The sequence below is a fragment of the Tursiops truncatus genome, chromosome 20 (assembly GCF_011762595.2).
Source record: "Tursiops truncatus isolate mTurTru1 chromosome 20, mTurTru1.mat.Y, whole genome shotgun sequence".
In the NCBI taxonomy this organism is placed as follows: domain Eukaryota; kingdom Metazoa; phylum Chordata; class Mammalia; order Artiodactyla; family Delphinidae; genus Tursiops; species Tursiops truncatus.
In genome coordinates, this window is record NC_047053.1 from 56,937,558 (window position 1) to 56,965,053 (window position 27,496).

Consider the following 27,496-nt stretch of genomic DNA (forward strand, 5'->3'; position numbering starts at 1 on the left):
CAAGCCAGGTTAACTGAGTGTGGCTTGTAGGCAGGTCAGCCATTGATTTCCTCTCTTCTCTGGAGAGCACTGCCATGGTTACATGGATGAAAGCCGAGCAATAAAGCCAGACTTGAATGGTCCAGGTTGAAAGGAGACTTTGAAAGAGGTTGGAAGATGCCAGTTGGGGGCGGGTTTGTAGTGGGAAATGCCTACTACCTGAGCAAGACGCCCATGCGGTTCGGATGTGCTTGAGGAGAGGGAGCAGTCTAATTACCACTCCTCCCAAAAGCCGAAAGGAAACCGCTTGCTTTTGTCTTCCTTTTTGTTTCTTGCGGCCTGCACCCGCTGCTCTGAGAGTTTGACTTTGAGCTTGGACTTTTCTAAAAGCATGTCAAGCTCAACACGGCCCACACTCAAATCGTGTTGATGCTAAGGCTTCAGTCTTGCAAAAACAAACAAACAAAAACTGGCTCAAAATCATCCCCTAAGGCCTATCAATGCTAGGACAGGTTGGTGGAAAGGAAGCAGCATTACCTGAACGTGTGACATAAGCCTGCCCTGCTCTGGGCCCCCCAGGGACCATTCCTGGAAGATTGTCTCCCAGTAGAAATCGGCCCAGAGGTTCAGGGATGGTAACTCCTCTTTGGTAAAAAAGAAAGTAGAGGAAAATGGTAGAATTGCAAAATAAGAAATTCACATCCACACATACTCTTTAAGCGCCTCTAACATGCCAGCATGTATGCTAAATGATGCGAAGAACCATGTCCTTTTAGCCTTTTATTTCTAACCGAGACGTAACATCAGCGAAAGGAAAAAAAAAATTGGGCAAATGGGGCTCTTTTTCCAGGCCAGAGGACTAAAGGCCTTGAATAGGGTCCGTTAGGAGAAAGAGAATTCTATGTACAAAATCTTGTGACAGCTGATACAGCATCCTTGTAGCCCCGTGTAACTTCCGGAATAGACTTTCCAGTTCACTGGTACTGTCAAGATAAAGGTCATCCTAAGGACCTACCGTCCACAGAGCCAGACTAGGAGCTGATTCTCCAACGTGGGAAAGGATTGAATGGAACCGCCAGTCTGTCTTGTGATAAACTGCTGCAATTTGCAAGGTGGGCGATTGAGCAAATTTAAAGGTTTAGTCTGAGCAAAACGATCTGGTCCATCTGGGCCAAGGCAACCCCTCCATCTCGGCCTCCGTAACACTGTTCTCTCCTGTTAACCAGCTCAGGCACTAGTTAACTCACTGTTTTTTTCTTCCAGGTTTCTTACCACATAAAAGGATTTTCACTCCTAGGTCTTTCTCACAAGCTCCGTCGTGACCCCCTTTTGGAAAATAACAACTCCTTTCCTGCCCTTACTGAGCTGGAGAGACTCAGCGATGTGTCCTAAATCACAAAGGTCCCTCAAGCTCAGCTTTCAAGACCATCTCACGGGTCAAGCCGAGTTTTAGGGGTGAGTGAAAATTAGAGCAACATGTGCGGCCAAATGTGTGTGGGGAGGGGGGCGGGCTTTGAGATACATGAGAGTCTCCAGGACCATCTGCCTGGTGTGGAAGGAAGGCCATCTGTGCTCTGCAGATGGTATGTCCACAGCAGCTCAAGAGCAAGAATCTTGTTTTTGTACTTTTCACCTGTAGCAGAGGCTACTAATAACCTTTCTTGCCTACTTTCTCAGGCATAAGATCCTCTCCCCACCCCCTTTTAAACTGGGCTTGTAGCCTAAAGACTACATCCTCCCTTGCAGCTGGCTAAGGATTAGTAAATGAGGTACAGGAAGTGATATGTGCTAATTCTGGGAACATCCTTAAAGGAAGAGACGAACTCTTATCCTTCCCCCACCCTTTTCTCCTTCCTTCTGGCTGGAATGAAGATGTGATGGCCAGAACTAGAGCAACACTTTTGGTCCAAGAGGACAAAGGCCACACCATAGGGCAGTGGTCTTAAACTTTTGGGCCACAGGACCCCCTTTACACTCTTAAACAGTCTTAAAGATCACCCAAAAAGCTTTTAATTGTGTAAGTTATATTTCTTGATATTTACAGTATTTTAAATTAAAACAGAAACATTAAAAACACAAGTATACACAAGCATATAGTCCATTAGCCTTCAGAGAAACAACATCAGCACACATCACGTAGCCTCTAGAACCCTCACCCTTGATAGAAGGAGAGTGAAAAGGCAAGTAACAACTTAGTATTATATAAAAATAGTTTTCATCTCAGAGATCTCCTGAAAGGGTCTTGGGGGCCCCCTAAGGGACGGCAGAGAGTGAACTTAGAGGAATTTGTGGAGCAAGTGACCACTGTATCTGACATGAACAGTCAACCTCTATACTCTTCATGTGAGAAAAATAAAATTAAGTTTCTCCATCGTGAAGATGCTGCTGTTTGGAACCTTTTGCCCCTTCTCGGGGACATTCTCCTTGAGGGTTTAGTGGGATGTTCTCTGTGACTCTGGTCCTATAGCCTCTGATTTTCCTCTCCCCAGAGGCTAAAAATAGCACTTGCTTTCTCATGCAATCTGAGCAATTGTTTGTAAAGGCCAGCATTTTCTGGAAGGCATTCCTCTTTCTCCTTTGTCAGTTTTATAGCGAAAATATTGTCCTTGCTTTAACCTACACAATGAAGGGAGACATAAATGACAAGTCTGGACCATGGGTTCATCTTGACACTACTTTGTAAACATTCTTCCTGAATATGAAAGCACAGAGCAGGTCAGAGTTAACATTGATCTCCCCAACACCCCAGTGAGATGTGTGTTATTATCTTCGTTCTGTGGATGAGGAAGCTGAAACATGAAAGAACTTGCCAATTATTATGATATAATGTTTTCATTTTCAAAGCATCCTTGTTCATTAATTAGCACATCCATTCAATAAGGCTATAAGGTAGGTAAGTGCGCTTTGTATGCACATCCAAACATCCCTAAGTCCTTTATGGATCCTAAACTCATTAACATTCTTCCGACATCCCCTGAAGCTTGCTGTGTGTGTGGAAGAGAGAGCAGGTAGGTGGGGGAGGGAAACAGCTTCCTCAAATTAGAATGTCCAGCGGGGACCATTTCTCCCCACAACTCCTGTGACATCAGTTATATTCAGGGCAGAATTCACTGCGGTTATGTCCTCTGGGGTGTGTCAAAAAGATCCAGGAAACGTGGCTGCCAGTCCCGGTAAGCTTCAAGCCTTGTCCTGTATTGCCGTGGAAGCACCCTTTCTGAAGAAGTACTAAGACCATTCGGTGGCCCCTCAACCTCTCAGCAGGTCTGATCTGGACCAAGAGGAGGAAGAGCTCTCAAGCTATGTCAACCCTTCTGTTGGCCCCAGATGGTTAGGAAAAGGACTGCCCCCCAAATCCAGTGCTGAATCCTGCTGCAGAACATGACCTGACACTTAGAGCGTGCAACACACTGCCACGGGGAATGCTCAAGCGTTATCACCCCTGTGTGCAAGTTCACTTTTGTAATGTTGGCGGGAAAGAAAGAGAAATAGGGCAGCCTTTGGGGGGCTGGGCCTGGTATTTACGGAAACATTTTATAAGTCTGTAAGTAATGAAATAGTCAAGTTAAAGATACCAAAATTGGTTATTTTCCAAGGGGAAATGAATAAAGTAGGCAAACAATTTTTCAGAATATAGAAAATTTTTTAAAAATAAATTTGTTTATTTATTTATTTTTGGCTGCGTTGGGTCTTCGTTGCTGCGCGCGGGCTTTCTCTAGTTGCAGCGGGCGGGGGCTACTCTTCGCTGCGGTGCGCGGGCTTCTCACTGTGGTGGCTTCTCTTGCTGTGGAGCACGGGCTCTAGAGCACACGGGCTTCAGTAGTTGCGGCGCGTGGGCTCAGTAGTCGTGGTTCGCGGGCTCTAAGCGCGGGGGCTTCAGTAGTTGTGGTGCACGGGCTTAGTTGCTCTGCGTCATGTGGAATCTTCCTGGACCAGGGCTCGAACACGTGTCCCCTGCATTAGCAGGCAGATTCTTAAACACTGTGCCACCAGGGAAGCCCTAGAATACATTTTAATGAGTATTGATTTTTCTCCCCCATATCACTACTCCACAGATAATTTCAGTAAGGCGAGGATTATTATTGAAGAACAAGCAAAGATAAACTTGGTATTTTGGCTTAAAATAATACATAGAATTTAGTCATTTTCAACGTGATATTAATACAAATAACATCATTCTTGCTCACACTTTTTTCCCTCATTCCTTTTCCTCTTTCTAATTAAAAAGAAGATGTGGTCTATATATACAATGGAATAAAAAAGAATTAAACAGTGCCATAAAAAAGAATGAAATGATGCCATTTGCTGCAACATGGATGGACCTAGAGATGATCATACTACATGACGTAAGTCAAAGACAAATAACATCTGATATCGCTTATATGTGGAATGTAAAACAAAAGTGATACAAATGAACTTATATACAAAACAGAAATAGACTCACAGACATAGAAAAAAAACTTATGGTTACCAAAGGGGAAGTGGGGGGAGGGATATATTAGGAGCATGGGATTAACAGATGCACACTACCATATACGAAATAGATAAACAAAGGTTTTACTGTAGAGTGCAGGGAACTATATTCAATATCTTGTAATAAACTATAATGGAAAAAAATTTACAAAGAATGTGTATATATATATATATACACACATACATGTATATGTATAACCAAATTAATTCACTGTACACTTGAAACTAACACATTATTGTAAATCAACTATACTTCAATTAAAAGAAAGAAAAAATAAAAGAAAAAATAAATTTAAAAAATTATTCACGGGCAAAAGAAAAAAGAAAAACAGCTCTGCCAATCAAAATCACAACCCACGGGCTTCCCTGGTGGCGCAGCGGTTGAGAGTCCGCCTGCCGATGCAGGGGACGCGGGTTCGTGCCCCGGTCCGGGAAGATCCCACATGCCGCGGAGAGGCCGGGCCCGTGAGCCATGGCTGCTGAGCCTGTGCGTCCGGAGCCTGTGCTCCGCAATGGGAGAGGCCACAGCAGTGAGAGGCCTGCGTACCGCAAAAAAAAAAAAAAAAAAAAAAAAAAAAAAATCACAACCCACGAGCACTCATGATTCACAGTTGCCACAACTCTCCAGGATGCATCCGTAGTTATAACTCATGACTGGCTTAGAGCCCACACCAATCCATTGACAAGATGAAGAGCTGCTGTGCTCCCTACAATTATGACGGCCATCGCCATCAGCAACGCGGGCGTCTGTCTTACTGTAGGTAACCAAGTAACTGGTGACACGTAAAGTAATAATTCAAAGGTCTGGAATGCCTGCTGTAGACCAGGGCACTTAGAGTGTGGTCCCTGATCTGAAGTCGGTTCACGGACTGTTCCTACTTCTCCTGATGAGGTAAGTACAGATTTTGAGAGTGAGCATTTAGAAACTCTCAGAGCGATCTGACGTTGCCAAGACACCCGAGCACAAGATGAGTGGGCTTGTTTTACTAAACCGTGTATAGATGTTTCTGGAACTGCTCAACTCCCATGATGAGTCATGGTGGTGACAGCTGTCTGCTAGTCCTGTGCAGTAGGACTACATGCTGTTTTGTGATGGACTGAAAATTAAAACAAAACAGAGGGCTTCCCTGGTGGCACAGTGGTTGGGGGTCAGCCTGCCGATGCAGGGGACACGGGTTCGTGCCCCGGTCTGGGAGGATCCCACGTGCCGCGGAGCGGCTGGGCCCGTGAGCCATGGCCACTGGGCCTGTGCGTCCAGAGCCTGTGCTCTGCAACGGGAGAGGCCACAGCAGTGAGAGGCCCGCGTACCGCAAAAAAAAAACAGAAAAATAAAACTAACCACAGAAAGTTCGAGAAGCACCACTGTAGCCTATTTAGTTGTGGGACCAGCCCCAGTCGTTTATCTTCTATAAAGATGACTATTGTTGCTGCTGGACAGACTTGAGTGGAGAGGTTTGAATTCCTAATTTAAAAACCCTGTTGGGTGAACAAGTCCTTCCAACCTGGAAAGCAGGCATTTGGAGAGAATTGGAGTTGCTGGGGGAAGAGCAGGATATGAGCCTCTTGCCCTGGTGATTGCAGGTCAGCAACTAGAACATGAGTGGACTCCATCCCATGCACTGAACACTAGAGCTGACAAAGCTTCTTCTAATTCCTTAGCTGCACGCAGACCCCCAACTTCCCACTTCCAGAAGAGTCAATGCAAGGCCAAACCTCTCCCTTTACACAGCTCTTATGGGCACTGTATTTGATCAAGGAGTAGAATCAGTCAGTCCTTTTGTCACTGAGTTTCTCAAGACCATCCGTAACTGGCTTGTTCCCCTAGAACAAGTACCTGAGGTTCTTGATGATGCTATTGGTGTGGTGAGGATGGGCACGAGAAGATCCCCATCTTCCTGACCCCCATCTTAGTCAAAGGATTTCTTTGATTATTTCCTAGGTTTACATTTTTAAAGGTGAGCTTTTGCCCATATGGTCCTCTGGAGAAAAAGTGACAAAAGGGTGTCCGGACACTGTCAGTGGCTGGAGGTGTGGTACCTGGTACCATTCTCCACCCCCTCCCTTGGCCTTTGCTTTCACCCCTGGGTCTCTGACCAGCCAAGTTGGAATCAAACACCCAAGAAAGAAATATTCTAAACCACAGTTCCAGAACGGTATGTCCATAATTAAGAAAAGGTTTTTTGATTCTTAAACTGAAAATCCAACCCATGTGAAATGCACGGAGAAACAGACCAAAGAAAGCTGAACACATGAAACGTCCCATTTTTGAAAGTATGCAGATTTCTAAGAAAATGTCCCTGCTGTGGGGACCTTAAATACTTTGCTTAATATGAATCGACAGTCATGTCAGAGTGAGAAGAACGGTCTGAGAAAGATTTCTTCTGCCAAAGCACTACACGCTGCTTTGTTCTTTCATACTTTTCAGTAATTGTGAAAGAACAGTTAAGTATCCCTCGGTTTTGAATCACAATGGAAAGAATCAAACTTCAAGAATTATCTTACAGGCAAAAGTTTGGATACAGCTCTGCCTAGAAGTGGGGCTGACCCAGGAGATAGTAGCTCAGCGTCCTTCAAAGTTTAAACTCCCGGAACAACTAACTTTATTTATTTTTTTTTAACATCTTTACTGGAGTATCAGAATAACTAACTTTAGATGAAGGATAAGTCAACTGATTGATTCCGATAAGGTTAATTAAAAATGCTTTTCCTAAATGTTCTTTGAACTTGAGTGAAGTTTGCCAGACGCTTCCTTGGAATCACTTACCAGCGTGCAGGGCGACAGAAATTTCCTCCCCTCCCTCCTTCCCCCTTCCCTGTCCTTCTCTTCCCCATCTGTTTCCTTACCTTCTACTTTTTTTTTCTTCCTTTCCTTGTCTTTCCTGTTTCCTTCCCTTCCTTCCTTCTTTCACTTTTGCTTCTCTTTGCTACTCTCTTCACTCTTTCCTTTCATCTTTCTTGTCTCTGTCTTTGCACCCTACTTTCCCTCTGTTCCTCCTTTTTTAAAACTCTTCCTTCCTTCTTTCTTGCTTTCGTGTCTCTTGGCTTTCTTCTCTCCTTTTTGTTCTTTCTCCCTTTGTTTCTATCCTTCCTGCTTCTCTTGAAAAAAAATCTGTCTTTCTCACCTTCGTCTTTCTCTCTGTTTCTTTCTCTTAAGTCTTTTTCTTTCTTCCTAATTGTCTTTCTTTTATTCTTTCTTCCCTAGTTTAATTAAAAAAGAATTCTAGGCATGTGGTCAAAACTCTTTTCCCAGGTTATTTCCATCCATTCAGTACTTACTCATTAACGTTAAGTTCTGAAAATGAAGAAACACAGAAAACACAGAAAGAAACACAGAAAGCTTACGATCGTTCCTCATTTCCAAGGCAATAAAATGTCTTGATAGAACATAACCTGGTAAAATGAGTACAGATGTTCAACTTTGCCCCCGACTAGTGTTTCCTTTGCAAAGTCGTTCTGTGCAAATTTCTTTAAAATCTCAGAAACATTAAATCCTCATGAATAGAAGCCCAATGTATTTATGGTGTCAAAATATGTTTCAGAAAAGCCAAAAGCAACCGTTACACAAGTTGCCTCATTATCAATAATCTGGCATCACGCCTTTTGTGTGTCATTTCTTTACACAATATACTACCACCGATGACTTTCAGCAAATACATCATGGCAAAGGATTACTCTCATCAGAGGCAGACTTTGGAAAGGATATGCTAATTTCTAGGGAGAAAGAAAACATCAAAACAGTACCAGCAAATAGCCAAGGGGCTTTTATGTCTTAATATCCTTCAGAAGTGCTTTATCTCCTGGTGCAACATGTATCGTAGTATAAACAGGAAATGAAACAGCCGCAGCATCAAAGAAGCACTGCCGTGGCTGTAACGTCAGATCAGGCTTAATAAAGGTTATCTGCAGCAGGCTCATCAAACCAAAGTGTGCATGTTTGAAAGACCCATTTGATAATTTCCATTGAAGGCGCCCCATCCAAGCGACCCGACAATGTCCCACGCCTCCTGCTGACCTTCTGTACCTTCTTTCCAACGGGACCCCCTTCGTTAGTTGCAAGGCTGTTTTGATGTCCTAATTTTGAGATGCTTCTAATTTGGAGGTGATCAGCTTATCAGAAGTTGGCTGACTTTCAGGCAGGCCTTGATTTCAAATATATATTTATAAACACAGGAATCCAACATGGAAAAGGGTCTGGAAAGGCACCCAGCCGTTCCATCCAGGTCTGCAGCAAACAGAGGCGAGTCTTCCTGCTCTGATTTGGCAAATGACCAAGTAAAGGAACCCAGTCTTCTCCCTACACGCTTCTGACAGTCATGAGCCTGGAGAGATACAGACAGGGAACAGAGGGCAGAGGCTTCAAGGGCAAACCCAGGCTGGTGCTGGGGGCCACTGACTTCCATGATGCAGCCCTGCGGCTCCGACACACCACCCTGGGGCTGTCCATCCCCTGTCCACACCCTTCACCTCCCAGCTGGGAGGAGACCACTCCCAACCTTTGCAAGTCAAGTGTAGCCACCTGACAAGTGTCTGTGCCCCTCCTTCTCACCAGGCAGGGAGGGGAAAGGTGACCGCCCAGCCACCGGGCCTCCCTTCAAGGCATTTTCGACAAAATTCAGTAAGTATCCGGCTGCAGGCGTGCTCGCAGTGTGCACTGCCCCGCCCTCTTCCCCAGGATCCCAGTTCCCCAGCTCCCAGCCCCTCCAGTGGGGAATTCCTGCCTTTCCCCAGGCCTTGACCCCAGGGTCCCCACAGACCCTGGGGAGAAGTGGGGAGGGGGCCCTCTGGCACATGGCCCCTGACCCATCCGTCTCAGCCCTGACAGGCAAGGCTGGGGCCGCGGCTCCCCCGACCTCCGCAGCTGCTGCCGTGACAGGCACTGGGGATGCAGGCGAGCCTGACGCCGGCGACCGGGGCGAGGAGGGTCAGAGCCGCGGCTGGGGCGATGCCATATGCCAAGGCCACCCCTCGGGGCGGGACCAGCCAGCAGTTGCCCAGCTCATCGTGGAAGCAGCTGGGGGGCGGAGGGCGCTCTGTGCTTTGTTGAGAGAGATCCTGCCTCTTTCATCTCTTCTCTGGTCCTCCGGCCCCCCCGCAGAGGCCCGGCTGCCCAGCCCAAGGGCACCGCATGGCTGGAGCCAGAGCTGCTACGTGAGAGGCGTGTGGATGAGCTCAAGCCGCCCAGCTGCGTCCCCCGGTCCCCACGAAGGTCCACACCCCCCGCCCCTCCCAGACCCAGAATCCAGCCGCACCAGCAAAACTCCAGCTTGACAACTTGCCACAAGGCCAGCAACCCAACCCCTCCGAATTCCAAACCTGCCCTGTAATCTCTCCACCCTTATATTCTGTGTGTAGGAATCTGATAAAAGAAAAACTCCATCCCTCCCACGAATAATGCGGGCTGCACCGTCCATTCAGGAGAGCAGAACAAAGGCACCAAGGACAGGCAGAGTTGTAAACATCCATCTCAACCCCCCAAGACCCTTATCCATCGATCTGGACCCCCCCCATTCCAAGCCAAGGAGCACACGTGTCATGTGCAGACTCTGGGATGGCTTTCAGGACAAGTGTCATTCCCATCCGTGAAAGCCAGCCATGGGAAAAGTTCAAGGGAAAGCAAGCTTGTCCAAGTCCATTTGTAAAGGCTTGCCTGTAATTGGAGTTAAGCTTTCCGTTTTTTCCTTCCTTGTAACTTAACTTTTAGCCAATAGGGAGGTAGCCTGGCTAAACGGGCAAGGTTTGGGGGGCCATTAAAACCACAGGCCACTGCCTACTACTATTATTGTTAATTTCATTTACTCAGCGAGTGTTTATGGAGGGGCAGATAGACACCTAGCGGAGTTCAGAACCCACCTGCTTTATGTGAATATACTATTCTGCTCCCCACATGGTTATATCGCCAGGTCAGTTTCTTTGGGAAGTCAAAGCGACCCAGGAGAACTTGGATAGACCAGGATTTGGGTTCAGCTCTTCCATTTATTAGCTGTGGGAGGCTTGACTTCCTCTGCTGTAACCCTCATAGGATTGCTCTGAGGATGAAGTTGTCGAAAGCTATAATGGCGGGACTTCCCCGGCGGCCCAGTGGTTAGGACTCGGCGCTTTCACTGCCGGGGTCCAGGTTCGATCCCTGGTCAGGGAACTAAGATCCCCCAAGCCATGCGGCACGGCCAAAAAATATATATCATAATGGTAAATTCACTGAGTACACGGTATAGACCAGGCACGGTGCTAGGAACATACGCTTTTCTTATTTAATCCTCTCAACTACACTATCATCACTTACATTTTACAAATGAAGAAACTAAGGCACAGAGAGGTCAAGTAAGTCATCCAAGGTCACACAGCTACCTGATGGTGCAATTGAGATTTGAACCCAGACAGACATGCATAAATATCAAATTATAATATGGAAGGGCAAGTAAAAAAAAGCTAAACCCACGCTGTCCAGTACAGCATGGAGCCGCAGCCGCACATGGACAGCACACACGGAACATTCCCGCCGCTGCAGGAAACTCCACTGGGCAGCACCAAGCAGCCGCCGTCAAGCACTTTCAGCCGTGGAATTATTTTTCTCTAATAAAATCTTGCGTGAAACCTCAACGTATCAAATAAATTAAAAGTACCATTGTAATTAAATTAGTTTTAATGTATTTTCTAAAGTCAAATTAATAACATTAGCTAATTACACAATCAGCGAGGACCATCATGTTTTGTATGTGTCAATTTATATGTCTTTTACTTTCAAACATTTTTGTTGTAAAGTGTTACCTATGGACACTCAAAGCAAAGGACATAAAGGTACAGTTTAATGAATAACTGCAGAATAGACACCCATGTAGCCACCACCCGGATCAAGAGCTTGAACTTGCCAGGATTTGAGACACCCCCTCCCCTTTCCGATCACATCCCCTTCTACCTCCCAGAGTTTACCACCGTCATGAGGCTGTTTCAATTGATGAAAACAATATGAAATTGAGGGTTGTAGGTATGAGATTGGCTCTTGAGTTGAGCGATTTCTACATTTTTAAATGGTTGGAAAAAATCAGAACAGTATTTCATGACGTGAAAAATATACGAAATTCAAATGTCAGGGCCCACACATAAAGCTTTATTAGAACAAAACCATGCTTCTTCTTCTATTCATTATCTGTGGCCACTTTTGTGCTGCAAGGCAGAGTTGAGCAATCGTGACAGAGGTTGTATGTCCCACAAACCCAAAAAGATTTACAATCTGGCCTTTTACAGAAAAAGTTTGCCTACCCCGATCTAGACGACAGTTCATTCTTAAGCCAGCCTCAGCGTCCAATGTGTAAATTACTTCCGCATTTTTGTTTTGGTTCTACAGTAACACGAAACTTCTGATTCACACAGATAAGAGGGTGACAGAGGTTTGTTTTCTTACACAACCCACCTTGCAATTTCAGAATACTGGTTTTTTTTCTTATTGAATTCTTTCATTAATTGAAGGAAGAAATGATACAAATATTATATAAATTATTTCAGAGAAGAGAGGAGGAAGAAACTTCCCAACTCATTTTTGAGGCAATCATAACCTTAATGCCAAAACCTGACAAAGATTTTATTTTATTTTATTTGTTTTATTAGTTACTTTATTTTTCAAAAGAAAAAAAAATACAGTTATTTCTTATACACATCCATACAAGAAAACCTCTACAAATACTAGCAGATCAAATCCGGACATATATAAGAGGTATAATACTCTTGACCAAGTCTGATTTATTCATGATTGCAAAGTTTGTTCAACATTTGAAAACCAGTGAATATAATTCACTCTATTAATAGCAGGAAGAAAAAAATATACAGATCATTTCAATAGATGCAGAAAAAGCATTCAGCAAAACTGAAACTCATCAGTACTTTTAACCAGAATACTCTATAATTAAACTAATCTGAAGACTCAAACGAGAGGTAGCTTGAAATCTTATTTCCAAGCTGAAATGCACGCAATATCTAACCCTGGCTTCCATTCCTTACCGTAGATACAGACGTGAGAGAGGAAACACTCTCAACTTAGAATACGTGCAAAAAAAAAATCTATAATATAACACTATCAGGATGACGTGTTATAAGTTTACTTATTGTTTGTGCAGCTGAAAATAAGGAAGTGTCAAGAACACACGCAGAGCAGACGTGGTTCAGTCCCGTCTCCATTCGCTGTGGCACAATTTTGTGTCAGCAATTTGCCAAGCCTGAAGTTAGAAAAAGACCAGTTCATCCTTTCTACTCTATGACACATTGACAAGAAGTTCAAATATATGCCCAGAGACAGTCAGCTAAGACACTGGTGGTTTCTGATATGTTACGATTTGGTAGGGAACGCCAGTGAACAGACCTGTTGGTTTTAAGGATTTTTAAAACAGTCTTAATTCTTTTTTTAACTGAAATTCAATTAAATGGTTGGGGAACCCCCAATCCCTCACATACACTCCACTAGAGTGTTCCTAGGATTAGGGGAAGAGTTGGAATTTGTTGTTACTGATTCTTAAGCAGTAATTTGCAAAAAAGTACAAAGGTAGAAGTGGATCCGCACATTAGAACCGAGAAGGGACACATTCTACTCATAACGCGGATGACACAGAGTCAAGTCCAACAAAGCCCTAGCTTTTTCTCAACCGAAAAATGTTGAGAGGCTCTGCCCTGGGGTTGAGCCAGGCTGCAAGCTTAACCAAGACGGGATAAATTAGCACATGTGGGCAATGGTTTTTTCACCCTCCTCGAACCTTTGCAAGCAAATCCCAGCACTCTGTAGTCTTCCTCTTTCCCAGTGTCCATCACCGCCACTCTACCCTCTTTTAGCCACTACATCTCCCCAGACGTCCAGCTGCTCTTCCAGGTCTCCTCCCAGTGAGGTCGTGAGGATGGAGCCCTCGTGGATGGGATCAGTGCTCACTCTTATAAAAGGGCTCCCAGGAGCTCTCCAGCCCTCTTTGGACTGCCAGAGGACAGGACACGAAGTCAGCAGTCTGCATCCTGGAAGAGGGCCTTCCCCAGAGCCTGACCATGCAGGCACCCTGACCTTGGACTTCCAGCCACCAGAACGGTGAGAAATCAATTTCTGTTGTTTATAGGTCACCTGTCTGTGGTCATTTGTTACAGCAGCCCAAACTAAGACAGGAGTCTTTGGTGGACGGTAGGTCCTTCTCACTGTAAGAAAAGTTCACCACCTCCCACCCCTCCAGGAAGTGGACTCCTCTGTCCCAGCAGTCCAGGCAAAGCCAGAGAGTCACTCTGCTGCACTGGAGGAGTGCACACCCCAGCCCTGAACCCAATGGAGCGGGAGACCAGCGTGCAGGATGTGCAGGTTTGCTCAGCCCAGGGCAGTGCTGTCTGCCCAGCACCATGTGGACGACAGAGACCAAGGGATTTGGGGAAGGGAGGGGAGATGGAAGGTGCGGGCGTCGGCTGCACAGCAATGGCATCATGGGCCGCACTAATTAGCAAACTCTAGATTATTAAACTCAAAGGCACCAGGGGTCTCCTACGGGTATCACAAACCACAACTCCCGTGATGGGTGCAGCCGGCCCGCGGGGAGGCTGCTGTGTTCCGGGGAGCACGCCCGGCCAGAGCAACCAGACCCTGCTCTCGGCCCTGGGCAAGGGCTGCCACCAGAGAGTGTGGGCCCAGGGGTGCCAGACTTTCTGAGATTTCAAGAGCAGCCGGAAATCTGGACTTTTGTATGAAACTTTCCCCTTCTGAAATGTCGGAAACAACTTCAAAATGCTTGGGATAATACACGAGCCAAACAACCCTCATCTGCGGGCCAGACGCACCCTGGAGCGCCCGTTTGCACCTCTGATGCACACCCAACCCGCGATTTTACAGAAGGGGAGGCCGAGCTGTTCCAGGGACGGTCAGCGAGTTACCCAAAGTCGCCAGTCAACGGCAGAGCCGGGACTGGACTCGGTCTTGCCGCCGCGGGCTGTTATATCTTCTGATCAATTGTGTTCACTCAGCGCCCACACCAGGGAGGACAAACTACAGCCCGCTGGCTAACTCCAGCTGGCCGTCTGTTTTTGTAAATAAAGTTTTACTGGAACACAGCCATGCGCGTTTGTTTGCATACTGTCGTGGCAGCTTTCCCGCTACAAGGGCGGAATTGAGGTGTTCGGCCCACAAAGCTGAAAAGATTTACTCTCTGATCGTTTACTGGGAAAGGTTGCCTGTCTCTGCTGTAGACCCTTGACGTTGGCAGATGTCATATAGCTTGTTGCAACTATTCATGAGCTATCCCAACAGTCCGGGCTATTATTTAGTGACACCTCTGAATCCTACTTGTGATGCTGCAGGCCCGGGACTGTGGTCCGGGGAGGATGGGGAATGAGCCCAGCCGCGGGTGCCTATCTCATCCTGGATGAGTTACTCCTGTGAGAAGATGATAAAGGAAGACCCCTACGTCCACCGCTGCCAGCACCACCATCACCAGCTTCTGTTTGTGGGAAAGAGCCCTGAAATGAAAGGGGAATTAAGTGGACTTAAGAGGCCTAAGGATGTGAAGGTTCTTACAAGTGAATAGAAATTTTAGGTAAATGGTAGAAGGCTGGCGATAGCCGTGGACAGGACACACACACACCTCTCTGGGAACCAGAAAATGTGGTTTGTAAAGCATTTTCAGAGATTGCTCCAAGTAGCATAAACATCGCCCATCCAATGAATGAGGCAGCCCTGATGTGTTGGGCAAGGCTGCTAACCCACGTGAGACTCAGCCAGGACTCCTGACACCCTTGGGAAACATGATCTCTGGAATATCTAAGAGGCCCTGTCAGAGGAGCCTGCAGCCCCCTGGCTTCATGCTCCCACTGGTGCGAGGTCCCGGCCTCTATTCCCACGTGCCTCATCCTGGCTGCAGGGCTGGCTGGTCTGATCAGTGTGGTTGATCAGTGAGGGCCTGGGATGCTCAGCTCAGCCTCCAGGGCTCCCCTTGGCCACAGATGGTCGTGGCGATGCATTCACATCACTTCTCTGCCACAAGGAAGTCTCTCAGCCGTGGCAGGAGGGGGACCATGGCTCTGCCAGCGTCGCAGTGGGTAGGGATGTCTCACTCAGGGGGAGCTCTTAGCAAGCCCATCATGGCCCTAGGGCCGAGCCACTCCTTCTAACCCAGCTTTCATCATTCCTCTCCTACACTCTGACTCTCCTCTCCCTCTCTCTCTCTCTCTCTGTCTCTCCATTTGGAACTTGGAAAAGAGAAAGAAGCGTTATTTATTCGAAGCAACTGGTGGTAAGATAGCAGTGTTGCTATTTTTACAATGCATGTTATAGGGGAATTATCTGCTATAACTAAAGTCACGTATTTGGGGATTTTGATGTTCCCTGCTCAGATGTCAAGCCATTCCTCTTCTCACTTGGGCCCTAGCGATCTTCTAGGACCTGTTTGCTCTCAATGCAGGATAAGAAGCCCAGCCCACAAGATGTTTATCGTCTACCCAAGAGTCAGTAAGTGATCAGTAAGTGTGTTTAAGGTATATGTATTAAATACGTGATTGAACAAAACACCGCAAAATTGTTTGGTACACTGAGGAGTACAGGCTAATCTCTATAACCTCTTAAATTCAGTGGATTGATGGGTCAGGCATTTGTTGTGTGTGATTTGAACCCCAATACAGCTACTGTCACATGTCTTTTCAGCAAGTTCCTTGGGAGCGAAGAGTTTCTCGGGTCTCACCAACCAAGGAATAAGATAAGATTGCCTCAAAGGATAGGCGTGAAGGTGAGCAACTAGAAAATAAGAGATACCTTAAAATACCTGCAGATTCCTTGGACATCAAGTCTTTCCTTGGCCAAAGGGCCATTCTTCACCTGGAGTCAAATTGTTAAAGCTCTAAGAAGCCACCACAACGCCTGGGAATTCTGGTCCTGATCATTCGAAAATTATTTCTTCTGGCTTTTCATTCTAAGGTTAACTGAAACCAGAGTTAGAAGACCCATCTGGAAGGATATCTCTGTGCGTGCGCACGCACACACACGTTTACATTTATATGATAAATATATACATATAAAACACACATAGATAGATAGATAGATGATAGATAGGATTTCATTTTTAATTTTTCTGAGCACAAATCAACTGACAGGAAGATGACCAGGACTTCCTGGATGGCCTAAAAGAAGTGGGAAGTATTATGGAGACGTGTAAATTAGCAGCCGATTGCAGGTATACGAGCTAGTTAAATCTGTCAGGAGAACAAAGTAGCATTTTGCAGCAAGAGCCCTTACTACGTCCGAAGGCTTGTATCCAGCAGTATGCGTTCTAGGGCTCTAGACTGAGCAAAGGATCAGGATGCAGGAATAGATGAACGTGCAAAAATGTTCACTGCCGCTTTCTTTGTAATGAAAAAAAGGGACTGACCTAAATGTCCAACAACAGCGAGGCAGCTAAACAGACCCAATCAACCTGGATTTGTTGGCGGGGGTGGTGGTGGGGGGCGGTCAGCCATGCTACTTGGCCGGCAAAGCAATGTGGCGGAGCGCTGAGCGTACGGCCTTTCAATCAGATTGCTGAGGTCCACGTCCTGGCTTTACCACGGACTCACAGTGTAATCTGAGGAAGTCGGCCATCCACAAGCCAAGGAGAAAGGCCTCGCTGCCCTCAGAAGGAACCAAGCCAGCCGACCCTGACCTTGGACTTCTAACCTCCAGACCTGTGAGAAAATGAAGTTCTCTTGTTTAATCCACCCAGTCTGTGGTACTTTGTTATAGCAGCCCTAACAAACGAATACAGGCATGTACCTAAGAATGGAATTTCCAGGTCATAGAGTATATTTAAGATTAGCTCTGGTAAATACTGCAGAACTGCACTCAGATTAAATTTAAAAATCAGGAAAAATTATACACTATGTTTTCATATGTTGTGTGTCTATAGATATAAACGTAGGGCTATTTCTAGATAGGAATAAAGACAAATACATGATAGAAGGAAATGCGTCAGAAGGTTAACTGGATAGTTTTCTTCTTTTTGTCTACTTGTTATAATTAACGTGGCTTTACTTACGTAATATAGAGCCATAATAGTTACTATAATTTTGATAGAGGTCATTCTGGCCAATGGGATTATCAGTGAATGGTATTTTATATTATACTGGTTTCTATATTTTCCGATTTATCTATCATGGGCATAAGTTATTTTTATAGTCAGAGGAAGGAAAAGTTCCCAATAAAGAAAGGAGAGAAGCATAGAAAGAACTAGAGTAACAAGCTATTGGCATTGATCTCTGAGCATTTATACCACGGAAATTGGCAAAGGCTATAGACCAAGGCTGAATTTATTGTTCTCTGGACTATCTAGGCTTAAGGAAGGAATGGAAAAAAATGTTAATAATGCAGGTTAAAGTTAAAAGTGTGTTATTTCTGTAACTGTTACATTGTGAATAGCACAGAAAACTGAAACGTAGGATTATTGTTGCCATTTGTTTATTTTAATTATCTGCATTTCCACATAATATAGTGCCCATATATTACTGTTATAATGGGAATGGGAGGAGAAGAGGTTCTTATAAAAAATTAGCAGGAAACCAAATTTTAAAGACTGTAGTTATTTACAAAACAAATAATTTAGTTACAAGCCTGTGCTTATACTTATATACTTCAAAATATGAACTTGGATAATGATAAATTATACAAGGAAATATATAAGAAATTTAGAAAGTTTTACCAATTTCAGTCTGCAAAATCCAAAATTTTTCACTAGTTAAAATTTCATATTTGTAAGCTGATTTTGGTTTTTTTAAAATTTTAAATTTGGTGTCTATGAAACTCAGACAATATTGCAATTATGTGATCTTATAAAATCATTCCACTTGAGTTTTCTAGGTAGATTTCAATTTTTTATTTTTTCTGCGACACATTCTAGTATCTAGTGACTGTATTGTACTTTGTTGTTAACTTAGATTTTCTGGGCTCCTTAATTGAATTTTTTGTCAGTTTGGACAAAGGCAATCCTGAAGTAACAGTAATACCTGCATTCATGTAAACATCTTTGGAGAAATAGAAGTTTCAGCACCTTAACAGCTAGGAATAAAAGAAAATAGGAGTAATAATTAAGTAAAAAAAAAATGAGCAGGAAATAAACCACAAAGCTGTAAGTTCTAGAGTGGCAAAAACATGTTTCAACACTGGTTGACATTTGACAATTGTATGACACACTATTATTTTCTGTACCGGTGAGGACAACACTTCCAACTGAACTATGATCCTTCATCAGTTGTAAGGTGCATACAGATTTCAGAGGTGTTCATATGTGGGAAAAAAAAGCATCTTAGAACTAAGGCCATTCAGTGGGTAGCATCGCGCACACTATGAAAGAAGCAAAGTGGTTTCAAAGTCTGTGCAGAACAGAGGACCAGGGCCTGGGAAGGCGAAAGCCCAGGCTGGGCGGAAGGTTGCAGCAGAAAGACAAGGGACCCTGGCTCGGACCCCACTCCCTGGTGGCCAAGGTGGGGAAGGAGTCACCTCCCCACTGCATGGTCCCTCTCCAGAGGACACCCACTGACTGGGCAGGGAACTGTGATGTGTAATTGGCTAATGTCTGGAGGACACTTTGAAGATGAAAAGTGCCAGGTGGGTCTCATCACAGCCACTTCTTAAGATGATACTTGGAATAATAATACAGTTCTCCCCCACCGGGCCTTTCATCTGTGGATTTCAAAGCACTTAGCGAGCCTTAATTAAGTCTCCCAGCACCTCTATGAAGTAGGCAATAATAACCTCTTGCCTTAGATGGAGAGACAGAGGAGGGTAAGCGACTGGCCCAAGCCCTCAGAGAGGCAGGGGCAAGCCGCTCTGAAGGCATTCATTCAGCCGGCAAATGTGTGCCGAGTGTTCCCTCTGTGCTAGGACAAGTGCTGAGCTCCAGGGGACCCAGCTACAGCTGGGCTGTCCATCGTCACATTTGCAGGAATTCTGCAAGCCCATTGTGAAACAAAGCCATTATTTAAGGTTTTTGTTAGGTTGGAGATAGGAGTATTTTTTTTTTTTAATTGAAGTGTACTTGATTTACCATGTTGTGTTAGTTTCAGGTGTACAGCACGATTCAGTTATACAGAGACATATATTTTTTTAAATTCAGATTCTTTTCCCATATAGGTTATTACAAAATATTGAGCAGGGTTCCCTGTGCTGTACAGTAGGTCCTTGTTGGTTATCTGTTTTATATATAGGAGGGTGTGTATGTTAATCCCAAACTCCTAATTTATCCCTTCTTCCCCCTACTTAAGTTTAAATTATATAAACTTATCATTAAATAAATTTATATTGCAAACAGAGGTAATCAGAACTTAAAACACGTCTCTCCTATCTTACTTTTACTATTATTTGTGCTCTTGAGGTTATTTAACCTGTGGTAATAACCACAGGTGGAAATAGTATATAACAAGGTATGACTGTGCATTCCTCCCCAATTCCCTGTTCAGTGATGTCCCATTGGTCCCTTGAAATCAGCCACAGTGGGAACATTTTATGTCATGGAAATTAACAAGTGCTACAGACCAAGGCTTGATTTAGTGTTTTCTTGACTATATAGAAATGATAGAGAAATGTTAGGAATGCAGGTTAAAGTTAAAAGGGCACCATTTCTGCAACCATTACATTGTGAGCAACACACCAAAAAATTGAGGAATTACTCTTCCAGCATTCAAAATCCATCATCCAGTTCAGCAGAGCAGTCACCCATATCGTGGACAAATGAATGAAATTTCTACACACACGTTCCTTGTTTCGCTTTCATCTTACTCGTTACATACGTGAAAATGTCAGTCAACTTTCATGTCAGAACTACACTTTCTTCAGTAGCAGCCATAGGTTGGCTGCAGACATAAGAGTTTGACAAAAACCAGTGAAGCATTCTAGGAGAATCAACTGGCAATATGGAATAGACAATAAAAAGAATTTCTATTTTATTTGTACAGTTTCTATACATTTTATTATTATATATGCTTTTTTTCCCCAGAGAGCCTGTTGTTAAACATTCTCCAGCACCCCCTTGGTAGACCCTTGGATGGGCATGGAAAGCACAGGCCCCGTCCTGGTGGACATGCCAGATCAACTGGTACTTTCAGTGTGAAGAGCTGTGACGGAGCTCAGCTAAGCCTGTGCGCCACAACTACTGAGCCCACGCGCCACAAGTACCGAGCCCGCACGCCACTACTGAAGCCCTCGCACCTAGCGCCCGCGCTCCGCAAGAAAAGAAGCCACCGCAATGAGAAGCCCACGCACTGCAACGAAGAGTAGCCCCTGCTCGCCGCAGCTAGAGAAAGCCCGCGCGCAGCAACGAAGACCCAACACAGCCAAAAATAAATAAATAAAATAAATAGATTTTTAAAAGATAAATAAATAAAATAAAATGATTGTCATATGAAGAGACAATCAAAGAGTGGGCAGTTGAAAATGTAAGAAAAAATGTTACAGAGGCGGGTTGGGACGCTAATGTAAAAATATGTAGTATTTGCCGGTTTTTACAAGTTTATATTTTTGGATTTATTTAATCCTCCTACACAAATAGTTTCATGCCTAATTCTGTATTCATCGTTTGGATTATTTTTCTTAATCTCCCCAAATTTGTATCATTTCAGGAGCCACAAAACTGGGGAGAGCCCCCGGCTGGGGTACACGCAGGGTTGTTAGATGAGTCCCAGGGAGAGCTTAGTGGGGAAGATGCTGCCTGCCCTACCCAGAAACCTTAGGGATGAGGGGAAACTCAACAGGCAAAGAGGGAAATTGAGCAAAGATGGCTCACCTGTGTCTCTTCCGCATTCTCTCTCCTCAGCTGGGCTGCTGACGTACACACGGCATCTCTATGTGGTCTTTCCCTCTGGGCTAGTCTGGGCTTCCTTGCGGCATGGCGCTGGGTTTCAAGAGTGCAAAGAGTGAGCGTCCTCAGGAAGCAAAGCAGAAATCCACGGCATCCTAACGCTCTAACCTCAGACGTCACAGAGCATCACTTTTGTCATGCTCTGGCGGCTGAGGCAGTCGCAGAGGGCTTCCCTGCTTGCACGTGGGAGCGTTGACCTGCCAATGAGAGATCCTCGTCCTGCAGAGCTCTCCTTTTCCTCTGCCCCAGGGGCTGGTGACGTTCATGATGGCGGCTGCCAGCTGCACCTGGAGCAGGACACCTACCAACCCGTGATGGGCAAGTGGAGTGAGCGAGAAACACACATCTGCTATTTTGAGCCACTGAGATTTGCGGATGCTGTGTTACCACAGCGCGAGCTAGCCTTTCCTAACTGATCCCCGAGAAACGAGAGAGAAGGGGCATTCAGGCACCTCTCCCAGGAGCATCATGAACAGGCCAAAATGAGACAGACTGGGAAAAATAAATAAATCTGTGTACCATTCTCTGGCCACCGTGAAATCCGTGATGCTCTGATGGTTACTTTGCAGGCTTCTCTCGGGGAATTTGGGCTGTAGGCCCTCTGTCGTTCCCCAGCCCCACCTCTTTGCTTTAACCCATTCCAGGCAGATCTATTCCCTCTCACATGGATCTGGTATGAAGGGTAACTTCGATCCAGTGGCCTGTAGCCAGATTCCAGTCTCAGATGCCAAGACTCCCTCCCCTCACTTACGCCCAGCTCCAGCAACATGCTCTGTCTTCTGCAGGTTTGGCGAAGATGCCAAGGCTTTGTCAGTGCGATGCCATCAGTATCCCTACCACCTACTCCCTGACCACCCTTTGGAAGGTGCCCGGGCGTTCAGCGCCGGCATTCATGGCATCCCTGCCAGTGTGTCCCGCCAGGCAGGAAGGAGGGGAGGCTTGGTGCTACGGGGTTCCCAGCTCCCAGCACCCCATCAACCACCAAGAGACCCAGTTTGGGCCATTGTCTTGCCTGATGGAAGCAGAGGGACTGAGTTCCTGCAGAAGCATCTGAGACCCAAGCCTGCGTGGTGGGAGCCCGAGCTACCCTAAGTCCCCACCCTGCACCCCACCATCTGCTCCTCTGTGTTTTTATTGCTGTCTGGTTTTTAAAAATAAGTTCAAGAGGAAAAACAAAGCAAACTGGTAAAAAAAACAACGTGAAGGATTGAAACAATTTATATTTAGACTCTGTAAAAAAAATAGTATATTTTCACCATCTTTAGCTCTATAGTCCTATGTTTTTCATTAAACTTTGGAAAAGAGAACGCCCCCCCCCCCGAAAAAAATCATGGCTTGCTCTTCGTGCACTTGGGGCTCTAGGGGTCTCTGCTTAGTCCCTCCGTGTCTTCCTAACATCATCTCAAATCCCACCCCAGGCTCCTAACAGACCTGAAACTTCCTGTATGGACAGTAACCCCCCCTTTTTTTTAAAAGCCACCCACTACCTTTGAGCATACTCCCTATATTTGGGTTATTTCCCCCTAAGTGATCTGCATTTCCCCAAGATAGAAGCCAGATACTTACTCTCCCATCGTTCTTGCCAGGAAGGGCCCAGTCGCGTGACGTAGGCTCAGCCAATCGGAAACACCTTCGTGGGATATGGATTCGGGAGTAACTCCAAGAATGAGGCACCACACAGAATCCAGTTACTGGAAGATGGCTGTGTGAATATCTGGTTTCCAGGGTAGACACCGAGCTGCCAGACAGAGGCTGGATCTGCAGTGGGGTCCTGGGCTCTGCCCGGTGTCATCCGAGGAGTGGCCAGGGCGTTGTCTGGAGCATTGCTGAGGGTCATTTGGACCTTGTGTCAGGCTGCAGAGGCCCCGGCCTGGCTCTCTGGATCCCTCCAGGTTTTATGAATATCCTTTAGTAAATTCCTTTTCTGGGTGAATTTTGTTGGTTACAACTATGAACACTGATTAATACAGTAGATCACACAGAACCCCACCACCACCCAAGATGCATGTTTCCCCTTACATTTCAAGCTTCACAGCAAAGAGAAAGATGTTTTTCCAAGGCTCTCCTGTCCTCTCCGATTCTGGTCCAGTCCAGCAAAGCATCTGAATTTGGACACTTGGGAAACTTTATGGGTGGATAAATTCCTTCATGCAAAAAATAGTAATCGAGTGCCTGCTATGTTCCAGGCAGGACATGATAGGTCCCTGCCCTCAGGGGGCTTACAGTATAGTCAAGGAGACAGACCTCAACCAAATAATCACACAAACAAATATAAAATTGCAATTGTAATAACAAGTGCTGCAAAGAAGAGAAAAGAAGAGCAAACAGGTGTGTCAGGAGGTGACAAAAGGCTTGCTTGAGGAATGACACTTATGGTGGACACAATGCTGCAAGGTCATCAGGCCTTTGTTTTCCTCCCAAACACAGATGACTTCGTTTTCTGGCCTTTCTCGCTTCTAGGAGGGCCCACGTGACTAGGCTTTGGCCAATGGAATAAACGCAGAGATGGGGTGAGCCATTTCCAGGCCTGGCCATCCGACATCCTCTGTGCAACCTTCTACACTCTTAACTTCCCCAATTCCAAGATGGCAGAGCCAGACGATGGAAGATCCTGGATCCCTGAGTGACTTCTTGAAGGAGTCACCAGGGAGAGCTGGAGACATGTCAGACTTTAATGGTTGTAGGAAACAGACTTTTATTGTATTAAACCATTGAGTCTTCAAGGGCTTATTGTTACTGCAGCTTAGCCCATTCCACCCTAGCTGATACAGAGGTGGGCAGAGAGCTGAAGGATGAAGAGAGGTTAAATGTATAAAGAGAGAGGAAGTGAAAGCATCCCAGGCGGAGAGAACCGCCCTATGCAAAGGTTTCGCGGTGGGAGAGCATGAATAAAGTGAGAGGCAGTGGGATTCAAGATAGGGCCGTGCACGTTGGCAGAGGTTATGAGACAGGCTGGGGCCTGGGACCCTTTGCTGCAGGGCGTGCACCTGGACGAACGTCTCCTGGACGAACGTCTCCTCGGTTGACAAAATACAAAGAAACTGTAAGGAACTAAAAATAACTGCGTGCGTGTGCAGTTGGGGCAAAAGGTACAACAAGACCAAAAAACCCAACTGCCACTTCTGAAGAGCTCAGAGCAAAAGCAGGGATTCGGGAGCAACAGCAGAGTCCTGGGCAGGCCCCGTGCCCTCAACACCACCAAGGGGTGGGCAGCCCACCTCAGCCACCACTCCTGCCCGACCCCTGGACCTGCGCCTACCCTCACCCCATACAAGGAACCCTCGCCCCCGCTTCGGGGAGCGAGCAAGGGGACCTGTTACTTGTTTTCTCTCCCCCCCTGCTGCAGCAGGGGCCCCAATAAAGCCTTGCCTGAATTTCTGGACTGTCCTCTGATCAATTTCTATTGATTGGTTATGGAGGCCAAGAACCCCGGTTGGTATCAGTTAGACTGTATGAGCCACGTAGGGACAAAGGGAAGGAGTTAGGTCGTCAAGATTCCGGCTTGCTCACGTCCCCACTGCCCGGAGACTCAGGCTGGGGGCCTGCCTGTTTGTTTTCAAGCCAGAGACCCTGGAGTTCTCCACTCTTAGCCCCGCCTCACTCCCAGATGAGGAAGGCTTTGAGAAGAAACTGTACCTTTCCCTACAGTAAGCAGCCCAAGAAGCCACAGGCATTCGGGGAGTCGTGGGTCAGATACTTAATTATTCTAATTATTCGAATCTAGAAGTCTCTTCTCCCCGCACTGCCAAGAACAGAAAGTTCCTCTTTTGAAAAATAGCGTAGTTTGTTGGAAGGGCTGAATCTCATCCTTGATCCACAAAGCTCTCAGACTCACCTCCAGACCTCCAGAGCTTGAGAATACCCAGACACGCTCCCTCCCCACGACCATGGACAGAGCAGGAGGGGATGGAGAGGGTGGGGTCAGGTGTATGCCATTCTCATTTATTTTTAAGAAAAGCCACCTTTCAAATGGGGAGATTAGGGTGGACTTGTACTTCTAAACAACTGTGATATCATCGCTCTGATATCATCAGATAAAGAAATTACTCTAAAAGTATTGCCTCATCTACAAAGCTTAGGACATTTTTTTCCCTTTTGCTCTCTCTCTTTTTTTAGTCTTTCAGAAAGATAATGAAAGAGGAAGCTTGAAACCCCATTTCTATTGATGTTCGAACACACAACTGCTGGATTTAAGAACCAGGGGAGATCAAAGGGAATGGGTCCCATTTTGATAAAATTACAGCATCGCTGGCAGAGGGTGTGGGGCTCATTTAGGAACTCGGAGGCAAGGAGTTGTTAACACACCTTCCTTCGAGCCAAAGACAGAAGGAGAAATGCCTGAGATTCCAAGGGATTCATTAGGAGTGCGGCTAATAAGGTTACAGCAGCCGCACGCACATTCGGCTGACGCGTTTGCCTTGGCAAAACCTGCCAGACCCCAGAGTCAGTACCATCCAAAGGAGAAACAGGTGATGCTGACTCTACCCTGGTCCCAAATTTAACTGGTCGGGCATTCGATCTGCTCTTATTGGGATCTGGGGTGAGAGTCTGGGAGAGATGAATAGAGCTGGAGATAGAGCAGCAGGTAAGGAACGAAAAACTTTTCATCTCCTCTGGGACTGAGCCTCTTACTGCTTTCCTCTAAAAATGGATATTCCGGTGGGTTTCCATCCGCTTTCCACCCACCAGTCCACGACTCCAGCTGCCGTTCCCATTATGACTAGCTTCTGCCCCAGTCCCTTCCTCCCTCAGTCCCGGTCTTGTGCAAGAAACCACCATCCAGGCATCCTGCCCAGCGACCTGAGAGCCATCCTTGTCTTTTCAGCCTTTGGTCCTACCCGCACCGAAGGCACCACCGCACTCCATGGACTTTAATTCCATTCTCCCTCACGTGTGTCCCCTCCTCCCCTCCTCCAATGCCCACACTTGGACCTTCTAACAACAGACTAGAGGAATGTGAAGAAATCACCGATGAGAGCCTGAGAGATGTTAAAATAGCGTTTATAAATGAAAACCACTTGAAGCAAAGCCAGAGAACTGCACGGGTTTAAAAATCCCCCATTACGGGCAGGAGGAAGAAAAAAAAAAACCTAATAAATTTCGTTTTGAAAATGTGAAGTCTCACCCCCGTCCCTGTTGAGACATCCTTACGCATCTCTTAGGGATACGAAAATTGATACAGTCATTTTGGAAAATAATTTGGCCACATATATCAAGGGCCATAAAAACGTTCATCTCCTTTGACCCAGTAATGCCACTCCCGGGAATTTACTGGAGGGAAATAATTCAAAACGAGGAAAAAAAGGAGGGGAGCTAGTTCTATATAGATGTTTATTACCTCCTTGTAATAACAAGAATCTAAAAGTAAAAGAAATGTCCGATTATTGTGGAACATGAAGTAAATTTCAGTGTAATTAACTCAGTTTTCTATTAGGTCATTGCAAAAATAATAAATATGGGCACGAGGTAGAACTGGGGGAAAATAGACAGGAAATAATGCTGAATGAGACACATGTGCCCCACTACTGCAACTGCAGGAAAACATACACCTTTACAGACGAGAAAACGGAAGGGGCGTTGAAGACGTAAATAATGGATACGATTGACTAGTGGGATTATGGACATGGCCTCTTTGATGCTTTCGAGTTAGATGGAAATTTTTCAAGCCCCTTTGAAGCGCCCTAATCAGGGGAGTGGCCGTGGCTGTGATGGGGGGGTCTCCGGCCCCAGCTCCGTGGAGGGAGGGGGCTCCCTGCTGCCTGCGGTACCCCACGGAGGAGGGTGGCCAGCCCCCGAGCTGGGGCCATGGCTGCCCTACGTAGGGACAAGCTGGCAGAACCCTGGGGGCCTCCCCAGCCTGAAGGCAGATGCAGCCCCATGTCCCCTTAGGTGAGCAGCCTGGGGTCTGGGTCATAGACTGAGAGCAGTCAGGGTCAGGGTTTGGGTACTGACCCTCCCCTAAGGATAGAGCGTGTCCAGGGTCCAAACAGTGAAGTTAAGTCTTCCAGCCGAGGTAAGGAGCAGGGGTCGGGATTCTGCGGAGGACAGGAGGAGGGTTAGAGAGACGGATGGAAGCTCGAAAGGGTGGGCTCAAACGCCAGGGGGCACGCCCTCGGCCTCAGCAGCCAGTGCCCACACAGGCTGCTTCGGGGCGGCCCCAAACCCACTGACCCGGCCACCCCGCGTGGCACGGCCCCCTCCTGCTCTCTTCTGCCCCTTTCCCTCCC